The sequence below is a fragment of the Triticum aestivum genome, chromosome 6B, assembly GCF_018294505.1.
Source record: "Triticum aestivum cultivar Chinese Spring chromosome 6B, IWGSC CS RefSeq v2.1, whole genome shotgun sequence".
Lineage (NCBI taxonomy): Eukaryota > Viridiplantae > Streptophyta > Magnoliopsida > Poales > Poaceae > Triticum > Triticum aestivum.
The window spans coordinates 363,446,662-363,474,585 of NC_057810.1; the positions used below are offsets into that span (position 1 = coordinate 363,446,662).

The 27,924-nt window shown below is 46.7% G+C and overlaps 3 long non-coding RNA genes across 9 annotated transcripts; 1 reads left to right on the forward strand and 2 right to left on the reverse strand.

Moving 5' to 3' along the window:
* Nucleotides 1-3,405: 3,405 nt before the first annotated feature.
* LOC123137171 (uncharacterized) lies at nt 3,406-12,698 on the reverse strand. 6 transcript variants are annotated; one of them, XR_006467828.1, is made up of 8 exons: nt 12,045-12,625; nt 11,781-11,935; nt 9,090-9,170; nt 7,965-8,047; nt 6,561-7,863; nt 5,105-6,463; nt 4,951-4,992; nt 3,406-3,781 (listed from the first exon to the last, which is right to left on the reverse strand). It is a non-coding gene; the product is annotated as an uncharacterized lncRNA (long non-coding RNA). The 6 variants fall into 6 exon arrangements; XR_006467829.1 differs by adding an exon at nt 11,277-11,677 and having other exon boundaries at nt 3,406-6,463; nt 12,045-12,698; XR_006467831.1 differs by adding an exon at nt 11,604-11,677 and having other exon boundaries at nt 3,406-6,463; nt 12,045-12,685.
* Nucleotides 12,699-12,780: 82 nt separating this feature from the next.
* LOC123137170 (uncharacterized) lies at nt 12,781-14,813 on the forward strand. Its single transcript, XR_006467825.1, has 3 exons — nt 12,781-13,506; nt 13,599-13,807; nt 13,901-14,813. It is a non-coding gene; the product is annotated as an uncharacterized lncRNA (long non-coding RNA).
* Nucleotides 14,814-25,072: 10,259 nt separating this feature from the next.
* Nucleotides 25,073-27,477, reverse strand: LOC123134142 (uncharacterized). Of its 2 annotated transcripts, XR_006465527.1 has the most exons (4): nt 26,885-27,477; nt 26,254-26,800; nt 25,998-26,113; nt 25,073-25,385 (listed from the first exon to the last, which is right to left on the reverse strand). It is a non-coding gene; the product is annotated as an uncharacterized lncRNA (long non-coding RNA). The 2 variants fall into 2 exon arrangements; XR_006465526.1 differs by lacking the exon at nt 25,998-26,113.
* Nucleotides 27,478-27,924: the final 447 nt, after the last annotated feature.

A 27,924-nucleotide genomic window follows, 5' to 3' on the forward strand; every position in this document is an offset into this window, starting at 1 on the left:
GCAACATTATTTAGCAAGTTTGGAGCAAGATTATAACATGTTACAGCAGGCTATAAATGCAACCAGGGGCATGACTGGATAGAGCATAACATGTATAGCAAAACATCCTTAGTGAACATCTCCAGATTATGCATAGAATGACTTGTAGCAGCAGGTTTACATAGCATCATTTTATAACAGAATCAGTCAGGAAAACAGCAACAGCAAGTACACTACTTAACAAGCTTGATGCACTCAGCACACAACTCACAAAACTACATGGATGGCACCACTGTGAAGATGGCATGACATAGATCAAAACACATGTAGAGCTCATGTTCATAGGATGCACACATCAAACATGGCAAAAATGACAAATGAGCATGTTATAACAGTTTCAGCAGATTAACATCACATAGCACTCTTGCGATGATGATTAGGGCATCAAGATGAGCTCAAATGAAAATGATACAAAGAGATGCAATGAAGTACTCGTTGAGGCGAACAATTTGACATATTACACGCACGAAACGGAGCAGTATGCAGCAAGTTATGATGCGATGAACATGGCATGATAACGTCAAAATACTTAGGGACTTGGTGGAAATAAACGGGGTCAACCTAGTTTTGGATCTGGATCTGGGGCTGCACGGATTCCGAGGTTCGCCGGCATCTCGTCGGAGAAGGAGGGGATGGCGGCCGGAGGGGTCGGAGAGGGCGGAGGAGGCCGGGAGCGGCGCCGGAGAGGCAGATCCGGCCGGATCTCGCCGGATCCGTGCGCGGTCTCCGAGAGGCGGCGCCGGAGACGGGCGGCACGGCACCGGAGAGGAGGCACGGAGGCGGCGCACCGGCCGGGAGGCGTGGGCGGCACTCCGGCGAGGAGCCGAGGCGGCTCGGGGCAGGGAGGCGAGGCGGGCCACGGCGGAGGAGCGGAGAGGCCCGCTGGCGGCGGCGAACAGCGGCGAAGGCGGAGGGCCGAGGCGGCGGCCATGGGCAGGCGGCGCGCGCTGGCGGAGCGCGCGACCTCCGGCGGGAGGCGGACGGCGGCGCGGGCAGGGCGCGGGCCGGGCGGGCCCGCTACGGGTTCGCCGGGCCGCGGCGGCGGGAGGCCACGTGGCAATGCGCGGTTGGCCGGGGGCGAAGAAGCGGACATGTCCGGCGGGGAAGCGGACATGTCCGGCGGCGCGAGGGGAGCGGGGCTAGGGTTATGGGTGGAATCATCCGCGAATTTTGGGGAAGGTGGCCTATTTATAGATAGAGGGAGCTAGGAGAGTCCAAATGAGGAGCGGTTTTCGGCCACGCGATCGTGATCGAACGATCGAGAGCATGGAGGGGAGTTAGTTGGTTTTGGGCCACTTTGGAGGGGTGTTGGGCTGCAAGACAAAAGAGGCTTTTGCGGTTACCCGGTTAACCGTTGGAGTATCAAACGGACTCCAAATGGCACGAAACTTGACAGGCGGTCTACCGGTGGTGTACCAAGGCCGCTTGACAAACTTCGGTCCATTCCGAAAATTTCTAACACCCGCTCACAACGAGAGACAAAAGGGGGACGCCGGGGAAACATAGGAGTGCCGGATTGCAAAACGGACAACGGGGAAAATGCTCGGATGCATGAGACGAACACGTATACAAAATGAAATGCACATGATGACATGATAAAATGCAACACGCAAGCAAATGACATGGCAATGAAAGTGAATAACTGGCGGACACCTGGCGCATCGGATCTGGGGCGTTACATCCGCCTCCGGCTGTGGAAGCTCGATGCCGTCAACGATGTCAGGTTGCAGCGATAACTCGCCGGTGGTGATGGCAACTTCTATCTCCATCTCCATGTCGTGCTCCGGTGCTTTAGGAGCCCCGGCGTCGCCACTCCCTCCGATGGGGCGCTTCGGCGGCATCCTCGTACACTAACGACTTTGATGACTAAGAGCGGCGTCGAGGATGCAAGTGGAGAGAGGGGATTGTGTGTGTGGCGAGGATGGGGGGTGTGGCCACTCGGGCACACCATTAATATGGAGTAGTGGGAGAGAGGCGGGCAGCGGTCAAACTGATGGCTCACCTCCCGGTGAGCCTGTGCACCGGACTGCTGGCATGCTTACCGTCGTTTCACCCAGCTACTCGCACGCCTCTCGATGACACTGCACAGCGAGCACGCCTCCATCAATTCACACACATGCACGCATGCCTCCCGGTCTGCCTGCACGGCGAACCGCTCGCATGCGTGGACCATCAACTCACGCCTTCTCTCATGGTACACGGGTCGCGTGGCGACACATATATTGTTTTCTATTCGAATGATTAATGATGCCACTTTATTTTTTGCATAACCGAAGCATGGAACGTATCCATTGTTGGTCTAATGCTCACGGTTCGAATAAATAGTCCGTTTGGGATATTGGTTCCCAATTATTAATAATCTCCCATTTGTAATTAGATAAAGATTACATCAAAATTGGTCTCAAATTTGACCAAAAAAATACAATGCAACTTTGTATTGGTGTCCATATGACAACACGATAAGTTTCAAGAACTTCAAATAAGTTTTGGATGTACTAGAATTTAAAAATCAAGATTCTCATTGTTTGAAATTTGTTGCATGGAGAGTAAACATGCACCCAGTGAGACATATGTGTTTTTGCAATCCATTTAGGTGCACTATCACGTGTGCATGTAGCTCGAATTTGATTTTTGCACATTATACCCATAGAAAATCAATCAATTAATGTACTAAAATGTCTTAATGATCTCTGATTTTTTTTGAAATTAAAATGTCCCTCCTTTGGTAACATATATATGTTCACCGCGGGATAATTAATTTAACATGCATCGTAGTTGCGGTGGATTCACGGTGTGTGTGGGGGCGTGTGCGTCTGGGGGTGGCAAGTGGCTCGCAGTACACTACGAGTTGTGAGCCATCGTGTGGATTGGCCGTTTTGTTAGGCAGGCCGGTGCCACATCAGTCATGAATTCGTAATTTAAAACATTACACAACCCTTTTCATACATACATGTTTCATACATACATGTTTTGGCCACATGCAGTCGATGATTGTCCTACACGACACTCGATACTCGCGTATGACGCTTTCTGTGGGCCCACGAGATCGTCGTCCATCACTTTGATGAACAGCCGGTAGTGAGGTTAATTTGACCAGCAAGATAGAATCTTTTTTGTTTGTGTTACTAGTTGACCCATTGCGCCAAATGGCACAGAGATCCCCTAAAGACATGTTGTCGATGAAAATAGCTTCATTTTGCAAGAACATATTATAGTAAGCCCAAGTATCAAAACATGCTATATTGAAAATATGTTTATCATGATGAGAAATTTGAGCTTAAAAAAACATATTTGTATAACATGTATAGACCAGTTAAGAAAGCATTTTTAGTTGAAAATATGGTTATTACCCTGAGAGATCTAAGATTGAGAAAACATATTTGTATAATAACATCACATGGCAAAATGACCCAATGACAACATGTAGCGCTAAATGTTAATTACAAATGTGTAGGTTTGGGCATTTTTCTAAGTTTTAGAATTGCAATATACTGGTATGCTTTCCTATTCTTGATTACATACATCACTCACATGAAGCAACAAAGCAGCACATTAGTTGATCCAACAAAATAGGGAAACTGTAAACCACATTCTTTGGTCTATACTTCCCATGCATGAGCCGTAAAACATTTTTGCCTTTTTTCCGAAGCATGGGCAGCATGACCATAAATGTTGACCTTTCATTCTCTTTGCTAAGTAGTGAGAGTACCACCCAATAGATGTTTCCATTTATCTGTTAGGGCTGCAAAAAAGTAGTCATGTACAGTTAACTTCAAATTATATTAAGTTGCACTCTCACATCTTTAAAAGCATTCTGGAAAATTGAGAGTACGTAACATTATAAGATTGCATTAAAAATTTAATAGCCGCAGCTATAAGCAAATTTCAGAAAGACTCCAAGTTCAGTAAGTGACAACTAAAGACCGTAATAATCAACAATTGTAAACACCTAGCATAATTTGATAATTTAGGAGTGGATACCGACTGGACGCATAGCATAACTTGATTACAATACGAACATCTGCTATGCATGAGCATCACAAGCTTGTCAAGCTTGAAACCAAGTTCGCGTCTCATCCTTGAATTGTGCCGCTATAATTGACCAGCGACCATAATATTAGGTCACACCATGATTTATTCAAGAAGGCTTACTGTGAATTGTAAGGAAATGAAATAAAAACCAGATACCAAATTGTTGCAGATGCACTCATAGGATAAACTCCGAAGCATCAAAGTAGTCAACAGATGATATTAGAAAAAACAATACAATTAGACTCACTTGATATGTTGCAGGTTAGACTCAAATGTGAGACACGCAAAATTAAGGTGTGATTTGACTGTATACAGATTGTGCCCAAACATAGTTGCTTGTTTTTGGAAGAACAAAAGAGGGAAACTATTGCTACAGAAGATAGAATGAAGAAACCTCATCATGGGCATACCTTCAAATAATACTCTCTCCGTCCAAAAATACTTGTCTACTCTCTCCGTCCAAAAATACTTGTCGGAGAAATGAGTGTACCTAGATGTATTTTAGTTCTAGATAGACCCATTTTTATCTATTTCTCCGGCAAGTATTTCCGGACGGAGGGAGTATATAGAATGTTTGGAAACATGTTTAGACATTAAGAATAATGTTGGCCTACTTTAAAAATGTTTCTATGGTGGGTAGATGGCCTGACCCACTTGCATCCCTGAATCATATGCAAAACTACCTTTTACTGGCACGTCCATAGCTATAAAATATAAAAGACTGGCAATAAGATTGTCTACCACTCCTATGAATGATTCCCTTTCTACCATGATTTGGTCAAGTCTAAATGCTTAAACTGTTCTGCTATCCTAAAATCAAAAGGTAACATCTCAAATAGTGTTGTTTCTTTAAAATGAATCTGGGTTAGAGTATAGTACCCTTTCTTGAAGGGTATCATTGGCAGCCTTCAGTCTGCATTCCTGCAAAACATTGGCACAAAAAGACACTGGTGAAGGGAATTGTCGTGCTCATCTTTCTACAAGTAAGTTCAAGAAATCTCATTAGAGAAATAAAATTTCATGTGGAGCGGACCTTGATCTTGAGCATCTTAATCTCCCTAAATATTATCCACATCTGCTCAACATAAAGGGGCAGTGTATCAAAAGTAATAAGTTTTGAAAACACATCTGTTCTGAACACACACACACACTCCCCGCCACCGCTGCCTCAAGTCTCCCCGAGCTGCTATTCTTTCCTCAATAACGGACAACTCCAGCCGCCTCCCTGCTCAACGGTGACTGCTCTAGCCCTCCCCTCCTTGCGATAGATGGAGGCGCAGATCCGCGCGAAGCAGCCGTTATGGGGTAAACAAGGAGAACAACAACTAAGGTAGGGGGAGGGTACTCACAGGCACATCATGACAAGCACCGTCCGGCGCATCCGTTTCTCCTGCCCCCCCCCCCCCCCCCCCCCCCCCCCCCTCTCTGCCAATTAAAATTACATATGCAGAAATGATACAACAAAACAAAGAAGCATTAGCAGCTATACTGCATATTCGAGAAACTGAGAAACCTAATAAATAAGTTGTATTTCTCTGGAAGCACAGAACAGTCTCTCAAATTGGCAGAGAGGGGTTACGAACAAGGACCAGGAGGTGGATGATGGCGAGAAAACATGGCAAAGTTTGTGTTTTTAGAAATTGATTCTGAACCTACTATGCACACAGAAACCAGAAACTGGGAATAAAAACAGTTTGTACACTAAAGGAAGAAAATAGCGGAGACAAAAAAAGCATTGCAGGCATCACGTCAGCTCAAGAATTTTTATATACTGATCAAGAATTGGCAAATCGATACACTGACTCACATTACTAGGTAGACCTACAGACACAATAAAATGCTACTTGGATGGGCTTCAACTAAAATGAAATAACTTCTAATTTCCTAACACAAAAATATATTAGAACACCACTCTTTTGTACTATTTTCGTACTCAAACACAAAACTAACTAAATTTAATTTCAGAAAACAACTGAATATTAGAGCACCACTTGTCAAGATCACTAATAGTTCTGGGTTGGCTTCAAATCACTACCATCATTATGCCACACAGGATAAAATGGCATCCAGTTGTGCATCAGTTAATATGTATACTCAAAAATAAAAGCGACTGACTTGTAATTTCAGAAAAAAATGAATATCAAAATATCACTTCAAGCAGCACCAAAGAAAGAAAACAAATTACAAAAGGAAGAAAATAACATACAAACGAACATCTCACAATAGGAATCAGAAAGAGTACATCCTAGAAAATATATATATATACATGATTCCGTCAGTTTTTTAGAGATTTGGATTTCTATTTATTTTTTGTTATTGTTATCCACATAGAACTTGAGCACTCACCTAAGCTCTCTCCAACCCTAGAACATTTAGTAATGCAGTCCAATATCTGCAAAAATATTAAGAAGAATATTAACTTACAATTTCATGGTTCTCGATGGACAAAAAGAATCAAGTATAGAAAGAGAGAGAAGGTAAAGACAAACCATGAACCACCACCAGATCCTTGCTCCTGCTGCTACGGTCCGCTCTTGATCCACTCCTGATGATGCACCGACGCCCTCATCCCCGAGAAAAAGGGGCAAATAAGAGAGAAGCCAGAGAGAGGAGGTACTAGCATCTTGGCCACCATGTGGCACAGACGAGCCATGCCGAGGTGTGCAGGAGGGTTCCCGGGGTGGCGTCGCCATGGACGCTGATGCCACCTCCGACTTCCTCCTCCATCACCTCCAGGGCATCTCCCTCCTGCTCGTCACCTTTGCGCCCCACGCATGCTGGCCGGCCCACTTTGCCCCTCTGGAATGCCAAGGCGCTGCCCAAGCCATCCACGACGCTGACGAGGCGCCGCCCAGGACCGGCCTTGAAACCGCCGATGTGTTGGATGCCTATGCAATCATGGAGGCATCCATACTAAACAGCAACTAAAAACACTTTTACATAATAATCACTGTCAAACAACCAGTCCAGAATCTCAGGAAATACCAGGAAATATGGTACATCATACATATGTCAATAGAAGATAAGAGCAGAGGAGAATATAATGATCATTCGGTGCTTCTTCATCTGCGACCTCAGACATGCACGAATGTGCCGACAAAGCACAACATGCTGCCATGGATTCCAAAATAGGTATAATGACGGAGACAAGAGTGCACGTACATCCTGTTCAAATGGAACCACAAAAATAAGCAACATAATAGAAGTAGTAAACAACATTCAGAAATATCCCTATTTTAGAAAGAATAAGATTACTCAACTTGCTAATATTCCTAAACAAAATCGAGACACAGAATCGACCTTTCTAGTTCAAGTATAGATGATTCTCTCATAATTTGATTGTTAGATTTAAGGGCTATATATATATATATATATATATATATATATATATATATATATATATATATATAGAGGGTGGGTCTATTATGATAACACCCTCTAGAGTCTTATTTTGCACACCAAATCCTTATTCTGCTAACACTAATGAGCTGCCCGCAGCACTAGAAAAAATGGGACGCGTCTAGCGGGCAATCGTTTGCCCGCTAGTGCCCCTGGCAGCCTCCCCTATTAGGCATGTTTCGGTCCCCCCTCAATACAGATTTGGAAAGTAAAGAGACGACCGTCTCCCATGTCCCCCCTTCCACCCAGCTTCTCTCCTCTCAACTGCCCCTGTGCCCATTGGCCCCTCCCTCCTTTCTTCTTCTCTCCCCACCTGTCCCCACACTCTTCTTCTTTTCTTCTCCCACATGCAAAAGGAGGACGGGGGCAGTGAATCCACCCCATCGAAAGGACCTGCAATGGTTATGCCATTAGAGCTTAAAAATTGAACATATTGATCTACAAATCTAGAGCCAAAAGAGAGAACAAGAGAGAAAAGTGTGATCTCTTCTCACCTTTGTTCATCGTGGGTGCAAACTTTTCTCCCATTGCGTTTTCCCTCATTTCTCTAATATCCTGCAATGTTTTCTACTGCGTCCTGTTGCAACAAAAACACAGGGAGAGGGGGAAAGTGAGCAGCTATAGTGGTTTTTGTAGGGAGGAATAAAAAATCCTGACAACTACTGGTTTTGTTGTACATCCAGAGAAACCCCTCTTCTTTTCCTTAGATTTGCTTTGGAATCAGAAGTATGTTAGAATAGAAAAGCAGCAACTTGTAGGGTTTGTTTAAGCAAAAACAGTATTGCCAGCGAGCAACTCCTATGTTCTCCAGGGTGCAAAAAAAAGTGTGAGCAACTACTTGAGCACTTTTGAGCAAAAGAAAAGTGGGTTGAAGTGAGAAAATCATGTATCCCCTGATAAACTGTAGGAAGGTCGTGAGGTTGTTTACGCAAATTCAGTGTTACCATTAAGCAAAATTTTGTAGATTTGTTGTCATGTACTTACCGGATGACACTTGTTTTTCCTTAGATTTGTTTTGGAACAAGAAGTGTGTTAAGAATAAATAAAAAAAGGAAGCAACTTATAGGTGTTATTTAGGGAAAACAAGTGTTACAAGTAAGCTCATGGGTGCTAGAAAACTTTATGTCCAGAAATAAAAAGTTTGTGAGCAACTACTTGTGCACTTTTAAGCAAGAAATTGGGCTGAAGTGAGCTACTCATGTGTCCCCCTAAAAAACTGTAGGCAAGTAGTGAGGTTGTTAGCAAATCCAGTGCTACCATTAAGCAAAAATTATGTAGATTTTGTTGACATGTAGTGACCTGCTGGGCTCTAAACAAGAAAACTGTAGGTAAAAGTAGTTGGTTTGTTCAAGAAAAAATCAGTGTTATGATTTAAAATCAAAAATTTGGTTAGATTCTTTGTCATGTACTGACATGCTGGACTCAATAAAAAGAAAACTGTAGGCAAAAGTAGTTAGTTTGTTTAAACAAAAATCTAGTGTTACCCATTAAGCAAACTTTTGTTGTTTGCTGGCACACTGGAACTAACTATAGTCAAGTACCGGGGAACCCTTAGGCAAGTTTTAGTGAATTTGTTTTGAAAAACACTTGATTATCTGGAGCAGGGGGTGAGAAATTACCTGGAGAGTAGGTGATTGCTGGTAGAGGTTTCCTTACTTGGGCATTACTTTGATAGCTTGGAAAGGTTTTGTTTGGGGGTCCTGCGAAAAATACAAAACAAAAATCAAAATTCAAAACTTAGTAGATATATGGATGACGTGTTTGTTGGGTGTTTTTGCGTACTATCATGCAAGAGAAATAAAAAGTACAAAAAAGATAAACCGCTACTAGATATATGTATGTTGTGGGATATGGTTAACAAGAACTTATATATGTGTAAGGCGTCGAATAAGCAAAAAAGATATGGTTTAACTAAAAGGAACTTATATATGGGATACATAAGCAATTTGTCGGTGTCTTTTAGGCAACTTACTGCACCGCTGTAAGCAAATTTGGTCATTTTTAAATGGATGTGTTATAGGGCTGACTACTCGTGTTGATGGGTATCCTTTAGGAAACACATTGCAACTGCATAAACAAAACGTTGTGTCAATTATTGTGGTGCAGACTAAGAAATGAAAAAGATAAAGTTGTGGAAAAGCAACTTGTATGTGGATGACAAAGAGCAACTTGATGGGTATGTTTTAGGCAACTTACTGCCATTGTGTAAGCAAGTTGCGTCATTTTTGTGACATGGAGAGAAATAAAAACTAAGGAACCTTGTATATGAACCTAAAACAACTTGTTTGGAATCTTTTAGGCAACTTATTGCCAGTGTGTAAGCAAGTTACGTCATTTTTGTGACGTGGGGAGAAATAAAAACTAAGGAACCTTGTATACGGACGTAAAACAACTTGTTTGGAATCTTTTAGGCAACTTACTGCCAGTGTGTAAGCAAGTTGCGTCATTTTTGTGACGTGGGGAGAAATAAAAACTAAGGAACCTTGTATATAGACCTAAAACAACTTGTTTGGAATCTTTTAGGCAACTTACTGCCACTGTGTAAGCAAGCATCCCCACTTGCCTAAGTGCTGGTTGCAACTTGCCCCGCTTGCACTAGAAAAAAGTCTGTTTTGGGTGGCAATTCATTGTTGCTCTTCCTGGGACTGCCAACCATGGAACCACACACAAGGCAGATGTGGTGCGTACTCGCTACGGCCGTGCTCGATCTGGGACCTAGGTAGTCCTCTATGCCGAAGCTCGGAGGGGTGAGCTCGGTCGGCACACTGGACTGCCAGCACGCTGAAGCACGATCGAGGAGGAAACCGACACCGAAGGGAGGTAGAACGGGCTGGCGTAGGGGACCAGGGCAGCAGGCCCTGCCGGTCACGGCGTGCGTCGCCAGGAGGAGATTCGACACCACTACCACTGGTCGGTTCAACAGCAACACCACAGATCCCCCCTCTCAGCCCTCCCGGAATCTCCAACAAAATCCACAATGCCCACATGTCCCCACATATTAAAAAGTCTAGGCAAATCACATACAATAGTAGGCAAGTCACACATAAAACTCCAGCAACCCCATGCAGTTTTTGGCAAGCAGATCTTAATTTTTTGTAGTTGTAAGCCACACATATATAAAGTGTTTTGCAAGCCCCATGTAGTTGTCAAGCAAGTCCTGCTATTTTTTGGGGGTTGTGTTAAGTATCTAGCATTTTTTAGAGAAGTGAAAGGCAGGTAAATGACATCTTTAGGCACACATTTTTAGGCTGTGGGGAAATTTTTTGGGATCAATCAGATTTGTGGAAACAGACTTTTTCGCAAATCTATTTTAGTCCACAAATATTTGAAGGGGCAAGTCTCACATAAAACTACAGCAAGTGCCACACAATGATCAAGCAAGCGCCACACAAAAAAATATGAATTGTCTGTTTCCACATGCGTAAAATGTCTGACACCCAAAACCCTTCCTCCCCCCCTAAATGTGTGCCTACCATGTTACTTACCTGACTTTCTCTCTGATGTCTGCCACTTGCCTAGAATAGTTTTGATGTTGCTTGAACTGTGTGTGTCAATTCCTTCATCTAGCAGTGTGAAGTTGCCTAGCCCCTGATATGTGTGTTTTTTCTGAATTATCAGGGGACTACATTTTGAGGACAAAGTTTTGCATCATTTTGAGGCAAATAATACACTCACAAAAATTGTTAGGCAAGTTTAAAACACATGATCAAGGTTCATGTAAAATCTAGCGACACATTTGTGTAAGAAAAAACAAGCAAGGATTGCCTATCATTTTCTAGAAAAAAAATACTTTGGGCAACTCGCACCAGCATGTGTAGAAACTGTTTCCTCAAAGTTGGGCAATTTTTGGCATTTTCCCGAGGCACTCCAACTTGTGCACTCTACTTATCAGTTTCTCAGATAACATACACACGAGAAGGCAACTCATGCCCCACCGTCAAACAACTTCCACCTCGAGCCCTCCCAAAAATTGCTTGTTGTCAAAATTCAGAGATACAATGCCGCCTTTGCTCGACGAGTTTGACGAAAGGGCAACTACAGACTACCAGACATTACATATCCATCTTGTCCATGAGAAAATGGAACAAAGCAACAATGGCTAGGTAGGCTATCGGGACAGGTACTCCTTGGACCTGTAGATTCATCTGTAGGTTCATATAATTGGTGTTTGTATCATCATTCTGGCAAGAACAGAGTAGACACGATTCTTCTCGCCATTTGCAGAGGATAGCAAAGTAAACGTACATTAATTTGGATATTACACACATTGCCTTCATTCTGCAGTACAAGTAGACAAGAGGGATGCATACCTGCTTAACAAGATTCTCAGCCGGTGGACGAGGACAAAAAATCTTCACATCCTTCCTTGTCTTCCTCTTGAGCCACTGGCATAGCTCCGCCCGCTTCATCTTCCCCGCCACGGCCACGACTCCAGTGCCGACATCTCCCACCGCCATTTCCACCTCTGTCAAATCAAAAATCAAGAGAAGTGGATGTCCCTGAGTGCATGGAGAAAACAAGTAAACCAAGCAAGAGGGGTCAGACCAAGAAGGCCACGCTATGCATGTGTGTACCTGTGAAGGTTCTCACGAAGGCCATGGCCTGATGGCCTTGTCGACCTTGCCGATGCAGCCCATGCTCCGGCACTACATGTTGACTTGTGGATTCATAGGTCCACGAGTCCACAACGAGCAGGGGCGTCGTCGATGGTTGGAATTTGCAGGGGCCAGCCGAAGCAGCCGCAACCTTCGGCCCAGATCCGACGGGGATCGAAGGTCCCAGCCGTGGGATGCATCGACCCGGCGAGGGATCGACGCGGCGGGACGTAGGACGATGACGGGAGGGAGAAGTTGGGCGCGGGGCCGCGTCGGCGCCGGTCTGTGGGCAAGGAGCGCGTCCGCTCGGGTGGGATGCTTTGCTGCCGGTCGGGGTGTGGGTGCGTCAACGGGGAAGAAGGCCGGGGAAGGAAGAGCTCCGGCGCAGGGTTGGCTCGGTGGAGGCGGGCCAGCACGAGGGCCAGGTCGACGGAGGCGGGGCGCATCGGATCTCGCCGGGGCATGGAGGAAGGTGTCAGGTGTGCACAGTGGGGGGTGGGGGTGAGCTTGTGAGACAAGAGAGAGGAATTGGTCTTTGGGCGGCATGGACCCGACCGCCCAGCACCTGATGCGGCGATTTCGATCGGACGACGCAGAAGGGTGTGTGCTCGGGAGCTCTAAACAGCACAGCTGCACTTTTTAGAATTTAGGGAAAAAATGTACCACCGCAAAAACAAAAACTGCACCCCACCCCCCGGCGCACCACCCACTCCCACCTTCTTCCTTCCCCGCTTCACCCCCAAATCTCCGCCAGCGCCCTGCGCCACCACCAACCCGCCTCCCGGCGCCACCGCGCTGCCCTACACCGCCCCTACGTCCCCGCACACCTTCCTGCCACCTCCCAGCCCGTGCTGATGCCGGCCCCCTAATCCTAGCACCCGATCACCGCGCCGGCCCTACCACCGGATCAAGACTGCCACGGTCCGCCGTGATGCCTCCGGTGCCTCCCTGCGACGGATCCGGCTAGATCCAGCCCCGCTGCTCCTAGCCACCTTCCTCTCGGCCCTGGCTGGGCCGCAACTGGCACCGCAGTGGTACCCCGCCCTGCCCTCCCGCTGCCTCCCGCCAGGATCCGTCCGCCGCAGCCAACCTCCTCCATCGCGCGCCTACAACGATCCACGACGGGGAGGTGCCCCTACTGCCTCGATCTGATTCCGACGAGGAGCTCCTCCCTCCCGCTCCTCTCCGGTGGGGCGTCGGGATGGGTCCCCTCCACGCCCCGCGCCCCCTCCCGGCTAGCCGCGCCGCTAACCACGAGCCTCCCCACGACACGCCGACGCTCCACGGCCCTAGGCCTGCCCGAATCGCCCATGGCGATGGATCAGCGAGATCCACTCTTGGGTGACCTCCACCTCATGTCGGTGCTCCTGTGCAACGGAAACAAGCAACATCAGCTCTCCCCCAAAGCGCAGTTCACCTCCCGTTCATGGATTCGTGGATGGTGAGATCCCATTGACTCCTTTGCTCCGCGTCCTGGATCCAACGAGCATTTGGGCTTCAGGTAGAAAATCACATCTCTACCACGATGTGCAGGAACCAGGAGGCCACCTACTTTTTCTCTCCCGAGCTTCTCTGCAGCTAAGCAATGGGAGAGCCTCCTAGTGAGCACTTGCTCCAGCCGTGGGATCTCAACTCCTCCCTCCGTCATGGATCCACGATGGGACAGCACGGTGATGCAGTTCGGCATGCGCACGCGTGCAGCACGGTTGGGGCAGCGAGGCAGCTCGTGTAGTTCCCTTCAGGTAGTGGAGATAGGCATTGGTTTTCAGATTTGATTTCCTGACGAATTTAAGCATGTTTTTTGGAAGCTCCTTTGTGACTAGCTTTTTTTGCAGTTCCGTTCGAGTGCCAGATCCTCCCGAAGCAACCGAGGCGCACTTCCTCCTCTCCGCAGCGGAGGCGCACCCCTACCTTCGCGCGACCATCAACGGCGACCCTTCCCGCGCGGGTTCCGGCATCGATCCGTGGCTTACGGCCGCGGACGCCGTCCCAACCCCTTCTTCTTCGAGTAGCACACAATGCACCGGGACCCCGCCTCCGTCGCCGCGTTCTTGCTGACGGAGGATTGGTTCACCAGGACCAGCCCGGCTAGGTGGAGTTCCAGCTCAGCCTTGTCTCATTCCCGAGCTCGTGCGCCAGATCCAACCTTGACAGAGCTCCAACCAGCACCGTCGCTGTCCAAGCCGGCGACTGCGACTCTGCACACAGGCGTGTAGTTCTGCCCATGGGGAAGTGCAGCTCGGCCAACGGGGGCGTGCAGTTCGGCCCACATCGTCGACGGCTTCCACGACTACGATTCTGCACACGACGCATGCAGCTCAACCAACGGGAGCGTGCAGTTCGGCCCATGGCATCGGTGGCTTTTCGGCGAACTAGCGTCTGCACGGCTAGTTCCCTTGTACTCTGCACACGTCGATGATTTTTTATGAGGGGTTCATTGTGTATGTTGCAGAGGTCAGGCGTCCACATATGCGCGTACAGTTGAGCACGGCGCCAGGTGCAGTTGAGCTCGTCCTGAGGCAAGCGTTAATACAAGCGGCAGGCAGAGGCAGTACAGGGGTGGCCTGCTTGCTGATGGATGCGCATCCTCAACTGCAAGCAGTTTCCAGTTTCGCTACGACACGTTGTGGATTTTCGTTTTGTTTTCAGGCAGCCCATGATTACCACAGGCGCATAGCTTCGGAATTTTGTTTGCTCCATTTGTAGTTCTCTCAATGTGCAGAAGAGAAAATGTTTCACATTTTTGAAGTTCGCTTTGTTCTTGGTTGTGGCACAAAAATAAATAGACGATGCAGTTTGCCCATAACACATGAGAAAAAAAGTGAAAAGAAACAAAACTTAAAAAATAGCTAAGAAAATTTTGTGCGATTTTGTTCATATCATGTGGTGTTGTGGTTCATTCTTTTCGACCATGCAGTGCACTTTGGTCTAAAAAAGATCCACTGTGAAGGACTCTTCAGTACACTTCATTTTGAACAAAATGCATTAAAAAAACATGCAAATGCAGTGCACTTTGGTCTTACAAAAAGTCCAATACTTTGATGCTAGTGCTTATTTTGTGTGTATGTATGTGTGTGTGGCTGTGTAAAACAATTGATGTATGTATTGTGCCCATGAACATCATCAGCGACCATAGACAGTGGCGCAAAACAGAAAGTGCATGCAGTTTGGTTGGCTCGATTGTGCAATACTTTGTGTTTTTGTGCGGTTCACTTGTTCTTAAAAAAAATCAAAATAATGTTGGTGGGAGGTAACATTCTTTTGATGCAATGTAATTTTTAATGCAGCCCATTTGCTCCTTTCATGCAGCTCACTAAACATTGACCATGTAGTCCAGATGAGACAAAAAAATTCAACAGAAACCAAAACATCTCGAAGAAGATCGCTTCTTATCAGATGTAGTTCACTCGCTCAGTCTCTGCGGTCCACTAGTTAGAATTTTTTTTTCAAAAGAAAACTGTTTTTTTATATAAAATGATGAAAGAAACCATGAAGTTTGCTTGACTGTCTAATGCAGTGCGGTTTCTGGTCTGAAGAAGTGCGTTCATGTGTCTCATGCAGAAAACACGGCAATTTTGGTCTCGCGAAAAACAGTGTCCGTGTTTCGATATTTTTAAAATTACTCTTAAACCGTAAGAAATTAGAGAGAGTGTTCTATATGAAAAATTTGCGTCTCTACGATATCTTTCCAACATCGTATAATTTGAATCATTTCGACAAGCGGTTTGGAAAAATTTACGAAAAAACGGTCGCTGCCACTCATCGTTTGCCGCACGATTTTCAAAATTAACTAAAAACCGTAAGGAATATCAAGAATATTTCAACATATGAAAGTTGCGCCTCGTCCGTAGCTTTCCAACGGTGTATCACACGCCTTGTTTCGACAAACGGATCAAAAACTGGAGCGAAAACAGTACCGAAAATTTCATTTTTTTGAAAATAGAGTTCCGCGATTTAGTAAATTTGAAACTGCTCTTAAACCGTAACGAATTAGAGAAAGATTTATATATAGAAAAGATGCACCTCGACGATATCTATCCAACGGCGCATCATTTGCTTCATTCCGACAAGCGGTTTAGAAAAAAAGCGAAAAAACGCTCGCTGCCACTCGTCATCCGCCGCACCATTTTCAAAACTTCTTTTAAACCGTGCGAAATCTCGAAAAGTGTTCAACATGTCGAAGTTGTGCCTAATCCATAGCTTTTCAACGGTATATTACCCGCCTCGTTTCGATAAACGGTTAAAAAATTAGAGCGAAAACATTACCAAAAAAATAACGCGTGCAGTTTTTTCCGACGAGAAGTTCACTAGTCTCTATTGCAGTGCTCGTCGTCAAAATAATGCAGTGCGCTTCTGTTGAGCGTGCAGTGCCGAAGTGATGTACAATATATATATATATATATATATATATATATATATATATATATATATATAGGGTTGCGCTATTCATCATCCTGGGTGAGGAATAGTTATTCTTCACCCCCCTCTATTTTAACATGAATGCACCATAATTTAATGTTTCGTAAATTTTTTCTTATTTCAGACATAAAAGGAGAACGTAAGAAAATATATAATCGCTGTAAAAAATATTTTATGTTAAGCAAATTTCACACGTAAAAACATAATGTAAAATGTACATAAAATGTAATTTTTCTGGTCTTCTGACATTTTTTATGCCAAATTTTACGCAATGAATGAGTATGACTGTAACTATTTGTATTTGAAACATAATTTATTTATGAAATGATCATAAGATTACCTCGGGTGAAAAATAACGTATTCTGGACCATGGATGATGAATAGTAACACTATATATATATATATGGTCTATTATGATAACACCCCCTTAAGAGCTCATTCTGCACACCGGTCGCTTATTCTGATAACACCACCCTAACCGACCCGACGTGCACCACACTACCACATAGGCACAGAGCCGGCCGAAGCAATCCCCACCCCACCCACTCTTCCTGTCACATCCCTAGCTTCTGGCATTGCTCTAGCCTAGCTTCATGTGTGCATCATGTCTATATTTTTGAAACTTGAATTGAGGAATATTGGAAGCCTCAAAACCCTAAATAAAAGAGGGGCAAAAACCCTAGAAATCTCATTCATTGCTCCAAAAGGCTCTTCTTAAATGTTTGATAATTTTTGGTAAGGGTTCTGGTCCCAACCAAAATATTGAACATTTTTAAGGATTTATTTTTGGGACTTTGAATTTAAATCATTAGCTATTTGAATTTGAATTATATTCATATAATTAGAATATAATTTCAAATACCCCTGAAATATTTTATGAGCTTTTGGAAAAGTCCATCTAGCCAAATAAAATTATTCAGAGGAGTTTTTGGCATTGTTTGAATTTGTTTAAAATTCAAAACAGTGGCAAAACGAAATTAAATAAAACAAAACAGAAGAAAAAAATAAGAGAGAGAGAGAGAGAAGGACTTACCTGGCCTCACCCGTGCAGCCCACCAGAACCGGCCCAGCCGGCCCAGCCCGCCACCGCTACTCCTCCCCCTGTCGTCTTCCTCTTGCCAGTGGGAGCAGCTGCGTGCTCGCACGCGCGCGGCCGAGGAGGCCACCTCCTCCCTGCCTGGCTGCCTCCTCCTTCCCTGGTCCCTCCCGCGACGCCACGCAGCCCCGACCCCCTCTCACTTCTCCCTCGCTCTCTGGACCTCCCTCCCCCTCGGTCCTCTGTTTCCCCTCCCGCGACCGAACGGAGCCGCCGCCACCGACGAGAGCCACCGTGGCTACCGGCCACCCCACGGCTCACCGACGCCCCAGGAAGCTCCGCCGGTCCTCCCTCTACCTCCTCAACGAGCCACGAGGCCCCGGACGTGCCACAACACCGCCCTCGATGCCTTCTTCAACCTCGGGACCGCCGGCCATCTTCGTCAAATTCGCCGGCTCCGGACCGTCCCCGACCTCGCCGAGCGTCCCCTCGTCATCGCCGTGAGTCACTGACCCTCTCCCCTAACTCAGCATGCTCCCCTCCGTGCCGTAGCGCTGTTCCCCACGAGCACCGAAGCCACCGTCCGCCATTGCTGCTGCACGCATAGCCTCCGTGCTCCCCTGGCCTCACTGAGCTGCTCTTAGTGCTCCCCATGTCTAGCAGGTGCTGCCCAGCCTCTCCATTTGCTCACTGATGCACCGTAGCGACGCGCCCGAGCACCACCGAACACCATCGCCGCCAAAGCTCGTCGCCGGCATGAGTTCCGGCGACCCCACGACCTCCCACTCGGTCCTCTGGATGCGCGGGAGCAAGGGCCATCCCCTGGTGCCCTCAGCGCGCCAAACTGACGCCTCTAGCGCAAGTCCGGCGTGCCCCGCCGTGTTCTGTGGTCGCCGTCGGCTGGTCTCCGGCGTGTTGACGTGGCGTCGTCGTTAGGGGCTAATGACCCTGCTAACTAACCCTGTGACACTGACAGCGGGCCCCGTAGCGGGTCAAAGCCCGAGTCAACGCGGGATTAGCCCCTGTGTCACTGACGTGTGGACCCCACACATCAGGTTTGACCCGAGCCGGCCCCTGTTGACTTGCTGACGTCATGCCAACGTCATGCTGACGCAGTAATGTTTTCTGGATTTAATTTAATTCTGAAATTCCAGAAAATGAATATAAACTTCTAAAATTCATAGAAAATTAACCGTAACTCCAAATTAAATAATTTATATATGAAAAATTATCAGAAAAATTCAAGGAATCCATCTGTACCATTTTCATGCATGTTAGAACAACTTATAGCTGCTGTTTAGCACAAATCAAATAAAGGGCATTTAAATAATCACATATGGAGTTTGAATTTGAATCTTGTATTCAAACCAACTTCATTTAATCTGTTGCTAGTTGCATTGGCTCAAAACACATTCATTTTGCCATGTCATGATCATGCATCATATTGTGCATTGCATTGATTGTGTTCCCTTCTGTGTTGCCGGTATTTGTCCCCTCTCGATAGACGTGATACCGATGATGTGATCGTTGACACTGATAAAGACTCAATGTTATCTTCAAAAGTGCCAGGCAAGCAAAACCCCCTTGTTCATTCCGACACAATCCTACTCTCTCGCTCCTGCTCTCTTTTACTGCATTAGGACAACAACGATTCAACTGTTACTTGCTGCGGTAGCTGAACCCCTTTATCCTCTGCATGACCTGTCATTCCACAGTAATTAGATGAAACCCACTAGCATGAGTAGGAGTTGTTTGAGCCCTGATGTGCCTACTCATTCATGCTTGTTTGTCATGCCTGCTACTGCTTAGAGTTGAGTCAGGTCTGATTCATCGGGGATGAATCAGAGGTGTGTGAACATGTCCTACTGTGTGTGAGCTAAGTGTGTGAACACGATTTGGTAAAGGTAGCGGTGAGAGGCCATGTAGGAGTACATGGTGGGTTGTCTCATTGCAGCCGTCCTCAGGAACTGAGTTCTGTGTTTGTGATCCATGATTCAGCTACTACCACGCATTGGGCCTGAAACCAATGGACCCTCTCGGCTTCTTAATCACCCTTGTCCTCTGTCCAGGAGTTGCAAGTAGTTTCTGGTGTTTGTAGTATGCTGGAGGCCGTGGACAGCGCTGACCGTAGGGGTGGGCTATGATGCGGTAGGCACGTGGCCGGGTAAACCAGGCACCCGTTTGGTGTCACGGAACCCTGTACACATCGTTTGGGGCTGTGAGCGAAACTCCGGCCGGATCTCCTCATGGATGGAACCCGAATAGGCGATAAACCTGGACTAGAGACTTGAGTGTTTAGGCAGGCCGTGGCCGACACCCACGTTGGGCTTCCGCTTGAAGGTTGCCGAGTACATGTCGTGTAAACGGCGGTAAGTGGTGAGAGCGTGTGTGAAGAAGTACACCCCTGCAGGGTTAACCTAATCTATTCGAATAGCCGTGTCCACGGAAAAGGACTTCTGGGTTGCTTATATCAGTTCATAGACAAGTGAAAGTGGATACTCTAAAATACGCAAGATAAGCGTGAGTGCTATGGATGGCGTTCTCGTAGGGAGACGGGAGCGGTTCCATAGTGGTGTATTGATATGGTGAATATGTGGACTCGTGTGCGCCACCTCAAAAGAGTCGCTTGCAGTCGTAGTTTAGGATAGCCACCGAGTCAAAGCTGGCTTGCTGCAGTTAAACCCCACCATCCCCTTTGTTGATAATGATGCATATGTAGTTAGTTCTGATGTAAGTCTTGCTGGGTACATTTGTACTCACGTTTGCTCATTTTATATTTTTGCAGAGAGATTTCGGTCTCGCTAGTAGTACCGCGTGGACTTCGACGTTTAGCTTGTTACCTCAGCTACGATCTTGTGCCCCGGCAGGATCTGGTAGATAGTCAGGCTTCTCAGCCTTTTTCATCTATAGATGTCTGTACTCAGACATGATAGCTTCCGCTTGTGCTTTGATTTGTATGCTCTGATTGTTGGGTCATGAGACCCATGTTTGTAATATCTCGCTCCTCGGAGCCTATTGATAAATACTTGAGTCATAGAGTCATGTTGTGATGCCATGTTGTATTTGCACATATCGAGCATATTGTGTGTATGTTATTGAAATGCTTGGTATGTGTGGGATCTGACCATCTAGTTGTTTATCTTTAGTAGCCTCTCTTACCGGGAAATGTCTCCTAGTGTTTCCACCGAGCCATGGTAGCTCGCTACTGCTCCGGAACACTTAGGCTGGCCGGCATGTGTCCTTCTTCGTTCCTGTGTCTGTCCCTTCGGGGAAATGTCACGCGATGAATACCGGAGTCCTGTTAGCCCGCTACAGCCCGGTTCACCGGAGTCCTGCTAGCCCAGTGCTACAGCCTGGTTTCACTCGCTGATGACCGACACGTTCGATGCTGGGTCATGGATGCCTGTCCCTGTAAGTCTGTGCCGCTTTGGGTTTACGACTAGCCATGTCAGCCCGGGCTCCTTATCATATGGATGCTAGCGACACTGTCATATACGTGTGCCAAAAGGCGCAAACGGTCCCGGGCAAAGGTAAGGCGACACCCGTGGGAATACCGTGCGTGAGGCCGCAAAGTGATATGAGGTGTTACATGCTAGATCGATGTGGCATTGAGTCGGGGTCCTGACACTTCCCTCTCCTCCCACGACCTCACTTCTCTCCATCTTCTTCCTCCCCCAATCCCCTCCACTTTCTTCCTCCTAGCTAACACCACCGATCCAACCCACCTGCCACCTCTCCTCCTCCACTCCTCCCCACAACGGACCTCAACCAGGCCTCCCACCGCCAGGCCGGCTCCGATGCCCCACCTCCTTCACCACCGTCCCCGTCCCAGATCTCCAACGCCAGCCCCTTCGCCGGTCGGCGCGCCTCCGCCCTCCCCTCCCACCGCGCCTCACCGGCCTCCTAGGGGTCCCTGGCGACCCTTGCTGGTCCCTACCCCACAACCTCCCACCGCCACGCCACCTCCCTCCCCTGCGCCGCCGCCCCCGCCAAGACACCTACATCCACCGGCCATGCCCCGTCAAGCAACGTCTGGATCCGACAAGATCCGGCTCTACCTCCCTGTCTCCCCCTCCTCAAAACCTGCGCCTTCTTCCTCCCACTCCCCACGACCCCCGCCTTCCTCCCGCTCCACCGCACGACCTCCCCTGCCTTCTGTCGTCAGGGCCGCCAAGGGCTGCGCCGCCATCCGGTCCAGCCATCTCCAACACCTGGCGTAACCAACACCGCTGCTAAACCACTACCAGCCGCGCACACTACCGTCCACACGGACCTGCGCGCCGCCGCCATCCACACGGACCCGCGCGCCGCCGCTGCTCTATTCACCACCACCCGAGGCGACCCGGCTACCTCCAACCGCTGCCGCCCTGCAGGATTCGGCGAGATCCGGCCGCCCTGCCATGGATCGCCCCCCACCCGACGACCTCCTACTACATCAGCGCGCCATGGCTCGGCCCCGACCTCCTGCTGCGCCGCTGTGGTCGGAACCACTCTCCCCACACCCGGATCCGCCGCGGCCATCGGTCGGCATCACACCTGCTGGCTTCGTCCTTCAGCACCACCCCCATGGATCGGCTGCCCCCACGCCTTTCTACTGCTGACAGGCGGCGAATGCCCCTTCCTTCCCTCCCCAACCGGCAACCTACAGGATGCCCTTGCTGCTGGATCTGGTGCATGTCATGGTGTGCTCCTCCATCTCGTGCAGTTCGCTTCCCCCTGTACTTGCCTTTTCTTGTCTCCATTGTTAACCAGTGAAGCCCTGCTGCACAGGGCACATGGACCATCGCCGACGACCCCAACGGTCCGCCACTGCAGCTCGTGGGATGGAGGCCTGTGGAAAGATGCGGTGCGGTTGACGCACTAACGAAGTTCGGGATTTTTTTTGCATTTTCAGATTTCGCTTGGGCACAAAAATTGGTGTTCGCCTGGGTCTTCGCTGCGGTGCTGGCGTGCAGTGCTCACGCTGCTGGCGTGCAGTGCTCGTGAATCCAGCGTGCAGTGCAGTGCGTTCTGGACCCTTGGTCAGGCCTTGTGCTCTCGGTAGTCGCTGGCGTGCAGCTCGTCCCCCGTGTGATGTGTAGTTCTATTCTGCCTCCTAGGAACTGCACCTCAACCCATGTCTACTCGTTGCAAATATTTTTAAAGTTCAGTTTTGATGGTTTGTAGAAGATGGAAAAACATCACAAAAAGAAAAACAGTGAACTTAGACCAAGAATGCAATTCTATTGCTTGCTGCAGTTCACTTGGGTATCCATTGGAGTGCGCCGCGATGCAATATGGCTGCTGCCAGCTTGCAGTTCCCAGGCGCGGTGGTGCTGAGAGTTTCCTTGTGCATTTCGTATGCTTATTTCTGTGTTTTGAGAGGTTCAATACGCTACTGTTGTCATTTCCTTTTATGCATCGTATATGCATTTCTAAATTCTATTGTGAAGTGGACTATAGGTTTGTACAAAACGATGGAGTTCACTATTTTTGTGCAAGTCAGTGCGCTTGTTGTATTTTGGAGTTTGCCAAAACAGGGAAAGATATTCATGTGTTTATCGGCTCATAGAACAAAATGGAACAAAGTGAAGTTTTGTTGTAAAGGATCTTGTTACAGAAGTGTTAAGGTTCACTGTGTAAAACAAAAAATGTTGGAAAAATTATTTGACGAAATTCGATGTTATGACGTGTGTGCAGTTTGGTGTTGGTAGTGTGGCTGTTCATTTTTGTTAGTGTTGAGGTTCACTTACACCCAATAAAAATTAGGGTTCACTTATGCTGTAAAAAATAACAAAAAAGTAATGCGGTACACTTCTTGATGGTGTTGCGGTTCGCTTACGCCCGATGTGAAGCACACTCCTTCCCATGTGAAAAAATTAGCGTCCAACAAAAGAAATCAAGTAGTCTGCTAGCCCGTCTGATGCAGTGCGGTTTTCATTCTAAAAGCAGTGCGGTTTTCTTCCTCGTCTTCAGAAATTCACATCCCACAAAAAAGAAATCATGCAGTCTGCTAGCCCGTCTGACGGAGTGCGGTTTTCAGTCTAAAAGCAGTGTGGTTTTCTTCCCTGCCTTTAAAAATTTACGTCCCACAAAAAGAAAACCATGCAGTTCTCTTACCCGTGTAACGCAGTGCGGCTTTTCGTCCGATGCAGTGCGGTTTTCAGTCGGATGAAGTACCCACGTCGATTTAGGTGTCGCGAAAAACAGAGTGCTCGCATTTCGGTAAATTTGAAATTCCTCTTAAACCGTAAAGAATTAGAGAGAGTGTTCTACATGAAAAAGTTGTGCCTCGTCGATATATTTCCAACGGAGTATCGTTTGAATCATTCCGACCAGTGGTTTGTAAAAATTTCGCAAAAAACGGCCGCTGCCACTCATCGTCCGCCACACAATTTTCAAAATTAAGTTAAAACCGTAAGGAATCTCAAAACCATTGCAACATATGAAAGTTGCGCCTCGTTGGTAGCTTTCCAACGGCGTATCACACGCCTCGTTTCGACAAACGGTTCAAAAACTGGAGCGAAAACAGTGCCGAAAATTTGAAAAAATTTAAAAAACAGAATCCCGCGATTTAGTAAATTTGAAACTGCTCTTAAACCGTAACGAATTAGAGAAAGATTTATATATGAAAAAGATGCGCCTCGACGATATCAATCCAACGGCGTATCATTTGCTTCATTCCGACAAGCGGTTTAGAAAAAAACGCAAAAAAACGCCCGCTGCCACTCGTCATCCGCCGCACTATTTTCAAAACTACTCTTAAACCGTGTGGAATCTCGAAAAGTGTTCAACATGTCGAAGTTGTGCCTAATCCATAGATTTTCAATGGTATATTACACGCCTCATTCCGATAAACGGTTAAAAAATTAGAGCGAAAACAGTACAAAAAAACACCGCGTGCAATTTTTTTCGACACGAAGTTCGCTAGTCTCTATTGCAGTGCTCATCGTCAAAATGATGCAGTGCGCTTCTGTTGAGCGTGAAGTGCCGAAGTGGTGTGCAGAATAGTTATTCTGCTAATATTAGTAGAATAGACCGTTATATATATATATATATATATATATATATATATATATATATATATATATATATATATGCCGAAGTGGTGTGCAGAATAGTTATTCTGCTAATATTAGTAGAATAGACCGTATATATATATATATATATATATAGCACGCACCTGAAGAGTACGGAAACACTCGAGAAATAATTGCGCTGGGATTTGAACTTTCATGATTACTTTTTGGTGATACTCCTCCTCAATTTCGGCAGATGTGTCCATCTGCAAGTTTACCTTGAAAACCCAGTATTAGAACCATTGGTGCAAAGTACTCCCTCCGTCCCAAAATAAGTGATTCAACTTTGAATCACTTATTTTGGGACGGAGGGAGTAAATATGAAAGAAAAGGTAAAGAGTTTACATCTTCTGCAAGTGGCTTCTAGTATTCTGTAAGTGATGCTGTGTGGGCTCGGTCAGGATCAGTAAAAGCAGTCAGATGTTTCAATTCAAATAAGATGTGGGTTTCCAAAAATTGAACAGACAGAAAATGTGACTAAGGACACATATAGAGAATTGGATGATTAATTTTTATGAATACTATGTAGGCCAGTCCACTAATGAGGTAGTAACTTGCAGAAAAACTGTACAAAATCCCTTTCCAAATAGAGTCTCCCCACTCAGACTCTTTTAACATTTGTATATAGAAGTAAAATTGGACAGTAAGACAAAAAAAGGCCTAACTGACGTATTGTTTATGCTTAATGCATTGTTGCTCCTTCAAATAGGAAAATAGCGGGAAGTTCTAGCTAAAACATACAGGTTTAGTTCTGCCCATTTCCATAGTTGGGCAAGTTCTTTGTTTCCCAACCTCCACCTTGGCTTACTGCAATGAAGGAAAACAGAATGTAAAATAATTAGAGAGCAGTAGAGCATGACATAATTACATCACCAATCTGTACAGTATTACCATTGCCCTAAATTCTCTTTTTACACAAAATAAGGCTATTAAAATTGGAAGTGGGGCTGGATTTTCTGGTTAAAAAATCGTACTACAAATACTGGCACAATAAATGGGAGGTGCGTAAGCTCAAAGAATGTATGCACCATTTCCTAAATAACTTTGTGTAATATGCCCTTTTCCTAGGCTAATCTAGAACATGAAATTACAATGAGAAAATCGATGTCAGTATCCATTCCAACATGAACTTCATGCATATATAACAACCCATCTAACTACATTAATCAACATGAATAAGATCTGACTTGATATTCATGTTGATTCCATGCTTCTCCCTTAATCAAGAAGTGAATAATACAAAGTTCCAAATAACTGCAATAGATTCCAAAACTCACAAAAGATTAGTAATTCCTGTGCGAAAAAATAATGAAGAACAACATAAGAATCAGGATGCCTAGTAAGAATCAAAGTTGGAATAAAAGTTCTCCCTCCCTCCCTCCCTCCCTCTCACACAAACATGCATCAGACAAGACGTACAAAGAGATAGAAGAGTGCCTATGTTTTCTTGGTCCTCCCTCCCTTGGCTACTTCAAACTATGCTGGAATTCATGGTAGGCATCGGGCTGGGGAGGACAAATTGGAAAATGGCGCGCCTGTTCCTCACCATGAAGCAAGAACAAAATAAGAATCAGGATGCCTAGTAAAAATCAAAGTTGGAATAAAAGTTTCCTTCCCTCCCTCCCACTCACACAAACATGCATCAGACAAGACGTACAAAGAGATAGAAGAGTACCTATGTTTTCTTGGTCCTCCCTCCCTTGGCTGCTTCAAACTGTGCTGGAATTCATGGTAGGCATCGGGCTGGGGAGGACGAATTGGAAGATGGCGTGCCTGTTCCTCACCATGAAGCACCTCGTCCAACCCATGGTGCCCAGCTGTGGCCACTACTCCCATGCTCGTCAAATTTGAGTTACCTTCCACCTTTACACTATCCCGCAAAGAAAAGAGGCTAGCTAAATGATATCATACTCTCTGATGAGAGTGATATTAATTAAACAAAGTACTAATGTCAGGTTGCTTGATTAGTTGAAGGAACACTTCATACAACCACATAAATAATAGAAGGCACGTATGTGACGACTCCTTTTTGCTGGTTACGATTAACCAAATATACCAAACCAGTTGCAGGATGAGGATGTCAGCAAACTTGACACAACTGCATTCTCTGTACATCATATATAAGAACGAGGTGAAGCACAAAAGGAGGTTATTAATTACCATTAAAGCCATTGGAAGAAGATCACTTTCGAATCTGACGAACGTGGTCTTCTATGTCAGATCTGCACACATCAAGTTCAAAAATCCAAATATTATCAAAGTAAAATATGAGCGAGGAAGGAAGTGAGGGAGAAAGAGTGGAGGACCTAGTTCGTCGCTGGACTGCGTTGCTCGAGTCGCCTCCAACAGGCACGTGTTGTCCTTCTTATACTCCAGATGCACGAGGCAGCCATTGAACGAGAGATAGCTCCTACTTCCTCTCACCTTCCCACCGCCTGTTCACCTCGAGCTCCTTGCCCGATGGAGGGTGGAGGCAGAGGTGGCGCCTCATGGCACAGAGGAGGCGACGACGCGGTGGCGCAACAATTCGACCTGCCGGCCGCTGGCATGTGCGCGAGGCATCACCCTGCCCCTTCCTACCCGCTAGGATCGCTCACCCAGCTCCTTCCCCGCTGTTGCTTGCCTTCCTCGCCGGCTTCCTCCATCCCCTACATCCCCACACCTCCCTTCCATGGGAGATGAGAGGACGAGCGCGCGGGAGGCGGCGAAGCTCCTACGGCGGAGACAGGGGCGACGAGCAGGGAAGGAGTGGCGGCGACAAACGAGGGAGGGAGGAGGAGGAGGGAGGGAGTGGCGGCTGTGGATTGGGGGTAGGGTTTGTGGTTGTGCCCGCTGCGCCCATGACGCGCGCGCTCACAAGCGGCGCGGCAAGAGAGGCTGCCCCGCGCGCACCCAAAAAACTGGCACCTAGCCAATTTGATCCAGCCCGAGCCTACATGTCATACCCGTCCAGGTTTCACCACGCGGTTAAAACGAGACAGATGAATTCCCAACGAGGATCCAACGGGCAGCAGCGAAAAAAAGACTTGGTCAACCACCATCGAATGGCCAGCGAAGGAAGCCATCGAGGGAGCATTCTGGGAGCGAGTTGGCTAGCTTCTGTTTTGTTTTAAACTAGTTGACCCGTTGCGCCAAATGACGCAGAGACCTGCTGAAGACATGTTGTCGATGAAAATAGTTTCATGCTGCAAGAACCTTCAACTAAATCATGCTATTTTATAAACATGTTTATTATGTTGTTAAATAATAGTCTGGGAAAAGGGAAATTTTGCATGATATGATTATGTTTAGTTTGAAATATGGCCACTATGATAAGAGAGTAAAGTTGGCATGGTTGTATTTTTTA